Source organism: Chlorocebus sabaeus, chromosome 17, assembly GCF_047675955.1.
Source record: "Chlorocebus sabaeus isolate Y175 chromosome 17, mChlSab1.0.hap1, whole genome shotgun sequence".
Lineage (NCBI taxonomy): Eukaryota > Metazoa > Chordata > Mammalia > Primates > Cercopithecidae > Chlorocebus > Chlorocebus sabaeus.
The window spans coordinates 27,381,983-27,388,695 of NC_132920.1; the positions used below are offsets into that span (position 1 = coordinate 27,381,983).

General features: G+C 41.1%; 1 non-coding gene and 1 pseudogene across 1 annotated transcript; one reads left to right on the plus strand and one right to left on the minus strand.

The window, feature by feature from the left end:
- Positions 1 to 408: 408 nt before the first annotated feature.
- Positions 409 to 481, minus strand: TRNAV-AAC (transfer RNA valine (anticodon AAC)). Its single transcript has one exon. It is a non-coding gene; the product is annotated as a tRNA-Val (tRNA).
- Positions 482 to 3,111: 2,630 nt separating this feature from the next.
- Positions 3,112 to 3,875, plus strand: LOC103221950 (large ribosomal subunit protein uL2-like; annotated as a pseudogene).
- The last annotated feature ends 2,838 nt before the right edge of the window (positions 3,876 to 6,713 follow it).

Sequence of the window (6,713 nt, forward strand, 5' to 3'; positions counted from 1 at the left end):
TAAGCATTGCTTATTTTTAGAAACCCCTAAGGAAAATGTCTTGGCAAAGAACCTGCACAAGTGGCTCTGGAAATTTCAAGGAAGCCAATCTCACCTACATAGTATAGGCGGGATCCTGCACCACTAGAGCCTACTCGAGTTGATGCCATTGGGCCCTAGAACCTACAGGCCACACAGAGCATAAGGGGAGGGAGCTGGGACAGCGACATGCTGGGGCGCGGCAAGATGGGGTGATATGGGCCTCACCGCGGCTGAGGACAAAGGAGGGAGCAAAATTGTTCCTGAGGTGGCTCAAATCAAAAAAAGGAGGATATGAGATCCTTTGATTTAGGTGCTTGATCATATACAAAGGTCCTATCTAGTTCAAATGGAGACTCTCAGGAACAAAACGTAAGAAAGGTGACCACTTGTTTCCGCCTGGTTTCGAACCAGGGACCTTTCGCGTGTTAGGCGAACGTGATAACCACTACACTACGGAAACAACCCTGCTGGAAGGTGTTGGAATTCGGGTACCTAGGGCGAGACTATCCAGGTTTGGCTTTAGAAAATCTCTATGTTCTACTCAGACTTTTTTTTTCCTGGTAGTTTTTTCCATATATTTCAGACTTTCTACTTATTAAAATCAAAGATATCACATCCTGACCGTTGTTATTTGCCTACCACAAATTGGTACATATATTCACCAAATATATTTACCAGAATGCCCAGTAAACTATTCAGAATAATAAAAACTACTGGAAACTTCGCAAGTGCCCATCAGCAGATGCATGAATTAATTCACATGAAATAATCTATTGCAACAATAATGAACAATCTACAACTATGTGGATGAATCTCACGGAGTTGATGACTAAAATAAACCAGACAGAAAAGGACAGTACTCTGTGGCTCCACTGATTTAAATTATAAAGCAGGTAACATTCCGCTGTCCAGCCAGAAGTCACAATAGTGCTTCCCTCTGGGAAGAGTGGGTAGTAACTGAAAAGGAACTGGAAATGCCTGGTTTCCCAGGTGTGTTCATTTTATGTGTACTCATCAAGGGGTGTGTATGTGTGTGTGTGTGTGTGTGCGTGTGTAAGAGGCGGGGAAGGTGGGAGAGAGAGGCGGAGAAGGAGGTAGGGAGAGGCAGAGAGAGGGAGAGATTGGGAGAGAGGTGCACAGGGAGAGACTGATAAATTGAAGAAGTAATAGGGTTATGCAGTTGTGGAGACTGGTTAGAAAGTGCTAAATCCATAGGGCAGGCTGTAATAAAAGACAGGCCATCAGAAAAGGCAGGCTGAAAACAATACAGACAATTCAATAAAACCAGAAGTTCTTTGAAAAGTTGTCTACATTGTCAGCAAACTTGACATTTAGCTAGATTGACTAAGTAAAAACAAAAAAAAAGAAAAGAAAAGAGACTCAAAGTATTAAAATTGGAAGTGAAAGCGGGGATATTATTACTAAATTTACAAAAATAAAAAGAATTATAAGAGTACACTATGAAAATTGTATGCCAGCAAATTGGATGACCTAGATTAAATGAGCAAACTCCTAGAAACACACAATCTACAAAGATTGAATCATAAAGAATCAGAAATCTGAAAAGACCTATAACTAGTAAGGATATTGTAACAGTAATCAAAAACCTACCATGAAAAAAAGCCCTGGACCAGCTGGCTTAACTGATGAATTCTATCAAACATTTAAATAATTAAGCGGTCCTTCTCACACTTTTCCACAAAACTGAAGAGTAGGAAACACTTCCTAATTCATTTTATTAAGCTAGCATTACTCTGGTACCAAAGGCAGACAAAGCGATTACAAAAAGAAAGCTACAGGCTAATATTTTTTTTATCAATGCTAAATTCCTCAACAAAATACTGGCAAACTGAAATCAACAATATATTAAAAGGATTATACACCATAGCAAAGTAGGATTCATTCCTGAAATGGAAAGATTCAGCATACAAAACAAGTAATTAACATAATGTATACATAAACAGAATGAAAGAAAAAAGTCTTTTGAATTAATACAAAAAAAGCATTTGACAAACTTTAAACACTTTCATGATAAGAAAAAAAATTCAATAAAGTACACATGGAAGGAAATTCCCTCAATATGATAAAGGCTTTTTATGAACATTATCCTCAATAATGAAAGACTGAAAGTTTTTTTCTGTAAGATCAGGAACAAGACAGGAATGCCTACTTTTACTACTGCATTTAGCTGGTATTGGCAGTTCTAGATAGAGGGGCAAAAAAAAACCAAACAAGAAAAAGAAATAAAAGGCATCCAAACTGGAAAAAAAGGCAAAAGTATTTCTGTCACAGATGATGATTTTATATATAAAAAACTTCGATGTTTTTTATATATATAAACACAAAAAAGTTACAGCCAGTAAACAAATTCGATAAAATTGAAGGATGTAAAACTCAGTTGCATTTCTATACACTATTAATGAACAATCTGAAAAGACAATTAAGAAAACATTTCCCCGCCGGGCACGGTGGCTCACTCCTGTAATCCTCCCAGCACTTTGGAAGGCCGAGACAGACGGATCACGAGGTCAGGAGTTCGAGACCAACTTGGCCAATATGGTCAAACCCCGTCTCTACTAAAAATACAAACAAAACGAAAAAATTAGCCGGGCATGGTGGCGCGCGCCTGTAGTCCCAGCTACTCGGGAGGCTGAGGCAGGAGAAGCAGAGGCTGCAGTGAGCTGAGATTGCGCCACTGCACTCCATCCTGGGCAATAGAAGAAGACTCCGTCTCCAAAAAAGAAAAGAAAAACATTTTCAATTACAATAGGATCAACAAGAATAAAACACTTAGGATTAAAATTAATCACGGAGGAAGAAGACTTGTATGCTGGAGACTACAAAACATAGCTGAAAGGAATGAAAGAAGACAGCAATGAAAGGAAGGACACTGATGTTCAATTAGTTAACACTAAGAGCTATCTATGATTCAACATAAACTCTATCAAAATCCCAATAATGTTTTTTTACAGAAATAAGCAAATCCATTCTAAAGCTCATATTGAATCTCAAGGGATCCTAAATAGCCAAATTAATCTTGAAAAAGAAGAACAGCTCTTTCGGCCACGCTCATGACCAGGACCCGTCGCCATGGGCCGCGTGATCAGAGGGCAGAGGAAGGGCGCCGGGTCTGTGTTCCCCGCGCAAGTGAAGCACCTTTAGGGCTCCGCGTGCCTGCACGCCGTGGATTTCGTGGAGCGACACGGCTACATCAAGGGCACTCTGAAGTATGTCATCCACTACCCGGGCCGCAGCGCGCCCCTCGCCAAGGTGGTTTTCCGAGATCCATACCGGTTTAAGAAGCAAACGGAGCTATTCATTGCCGCCGAGGGCATTCACACAGGCCAGTTTGTGTATTGCGGCAAGACGGCTCAGTTCAACATTGACAATATGCTCCCTGTGGGCCCCATGACTGAGGGTACAATCGTGTGCTGCCTGAAGGAGAAACATGGAGACCGTGGCAAGCTGGCCCGGGCATCAGGGAACTATGTCACCGTTATCTCCTACAACCCTGAGACCAAGAAGACCCGTGTGAAGCTGCCCTCTGGCTCCAAGAAGGTTATCTCCTCAGCCAACAGAGCTGTGGTTGGTGTGGTGGCTGGAGGTGGCGGAACTGACAAACCCATCTTGAAGGCTGGCGGGGCCCTACTACAGATATAAGGCAAAGAGGAATTGCTGGCCACGAGTAGTGGAACCCTGTGGAGCATCCTTTTGAAGGTGGTAACCCCCAGCACATTGGCAAGCCCTCCATCATCCGCAGAGATGCCCCTGCTGGCTGCAAAGTGGGTCTCACTGCTGCCCACCGGACTGGACTTCTCTGAGGAACCAAGACTGTGCAGGAGAAAGAGAGCTAGTGCTCAATAAAGAGAGCTAGGGGCTCAATAAAGTTTGTCTTTATGCAAAAATAAAAAAAAGAAAAAGAACAAAATTGGAGGCTTTATACTTCCTGATCTCAACATTTACTTTAAAGCTACAGTAATCAAAACAGTATGGTACTGGCATAAGGAGAGACATACAGACACAAGCGAATAGAGGGCCCAGAAATAAACTGTGGCTTGTATGGGCAACTGAATTGTGACAAGGGTGCCAGGACCATTTAATGGAGAAAGAACAGACTTTTCAACAAATGGTGCTAGGAAAACTGAATATCTACATGCAAAATAATGAAGTTGGATGTTCACCTTATAATACATGTGAAAACTAACTTAAAACAGATCAATGACCTAAACATAGGTGCTAAAACTTTAAAATTCTTAGATGAAAACCTCAGGGAAAATCTTCATGACATTTGGCAATGATTTCTTGGATATCATACCAAAAGCACAGAGAACAATAACACAAATAGATAAATTAGACTTCATCGAATTAGTTACATTTGTAGGCTGGGCATGGTGGCTCACGTCTGTAATCCCAGCACTTTGGGAGGCCAAAGCGGGTGGATCACCTGAGGTCAGGCATTCGAGACCAGCCTGACCAATATGGTGAAACCCCATCTCTACTAAAATTACAAAAATTAGCTGGGCGTGGTGTCCTGCGCCTGTAGTCTCAGCTACTTGGGAAGCCGAGGCAGGAGAATCACTTGAACCTGAGAGGTGGAAATTCAAGTGAGCCAAGATTGTGCCACTACACTATAGCCTGGGCGACAGAGCGAGACTCTGTCTCAAACAATAAATAAATAAATATTTAAAAATAAAAATAAAATAAAATAAAAACATAGTCAGGGCACTGTTTAGTCAGATTTTATTGAATTATTTATTGAATTAGTCAGGACACAATCAAAAGAGTGAAAAGACAATTCATGGAATGGAAGAAAATATTTGCGCAGCATATGTCTGACAAAGGATTAATATCCAGAATATGTAAAGAACTACTACAACTCAACAGTAACAACAACAACACAACCCAGTTCAAATTGGGCAAAGGACTTGGATCATTTCTCCAAAGACGATAGAAGCACAAATAGCCAATAAGCACATCAAGAAATGTTCAACTTCACTAACCATTAGGAAAATGCAAATCAAAACCACAGTGAGATAGCATCTGAGATCCCTTAGGATGGCTATTAGAAAAAAAGAAAAAGAAAACAAAAAGCAAAATAAATACCAGGAAGGATATTGGTGGTTTGCTTCTGGTGCATTGCTGGTGGGAATGTAAAATAGTATAGCCACTGTAGAAAACAGTATGGCAGTTTCTAAAAAAATTAAACATATTATTACTATATGGTCCAGCAATTCCACTTCTAGGTGTTTATCTAAACGAATTGAAAGCAGAAGCTCGGCCGGGCGTGGTGGCTCACGCCTGTAATCCCAGCACTTCACGCCTGTAATCCCAGCACTTCACGCCTGTAATCCCAGCACTTCACGCCTGTAATCCCAGCACTTTGGGAGGCTGAGGCAGGGAGATCACGAGGTCAGGAGATCGAGACCATCCTGGCTAACACAGTGAAACCCTGTCTCTACTAAAAATACAAGTCGGGCATGGTGGTGGGTGCCTGCAGTCCCAGTTACTAGGGAGGCTGAGGCAGGAGAATGACTTGAACCCGGGAGGCAGAGCTTGCAGTGAGCCAAGATCAAGTCACTGCATTCCAGCCTGGGTGACAGAGCGAGACTCCATCTCAAAAAAACAAAAACAAAAACAAAAAACAAAAAACAGAAAGCAGAAGCTCAGATACTTGCACACCAATTGTTCCCAGCAGCATTATTCACAACAGTCAAAAGATGGGGCTGGGCATGGTGGGTCACATCTGCTGGGTCACACCCAGCAGTTTGGGAGGCTGAGGCTGAAGGACCCCTTGAGGCAAGGAGTTCAAGACTGGACTGGGCAAAATGCAACCACTACTTCTACAAAAAAAATTTAAAATTAGCTGCCACTGCACTCCAGCCTCACTGCACTCCAGCCTGGTGACAGTGTGAGACCTTGTCATCCTCTTCCCCCCAAAAAAGATATATTTAACCCAATGTCCACTGACAGATAAATAATGTGCGATATATACAAGCAATGGAATATACTTTAGCCTTAGAAAAAATGAAATTCTCATAAATACCATGACGTGAATGAACTTTGAGGACATTAAGCTAAGTGAAAAAAGCCAAACAGGACAAATATTGTATAATCTACTTCTATTAGATACATAAAAACACAAGCAAAATTTATAGAGACAGACAATGGGTACAAAAGGCTGAAGGGGAGCAGATGGGGAGTTTTTGTTTAATGGTTATAGAGTTTCAGTTTGGGATGCTAAAAAAGTTCTGGAGATGGATGATGGTGATGGTTCCACCACACTGAATGTATTTAATTTTACCAAAATGTACTCTTAAAATGATAAAAATGGCAAATTTTATATTATGTATATTTTACCACAATTTAAAAAATGCCATGGGGGAAAGTATGCCTAAGGATATAAAGTAAGGGATCTAGAAGAGAAATGTTAAAAATAAACAAAACAAAAGCTAACTCTATTTTTAGTTTTTTTTTTTTTTTTTTTACCTGGCATGGCTATATTAACTTTATTTATGTATGTATTTATTTATTTTTTTGAGATGGAGTCTCACACTCTCACTCAGGCTGGAGTGCAGTTGCGTGATCTCAGCTCACTGTAACTTCCATCTCCCGGGTTCAAGCGATTCTCCTGCCTCAGCCTCCCAAGTAGCTGGGATTCCAGGTGTGCACCACCATGCCCAGCTAATTTCTGT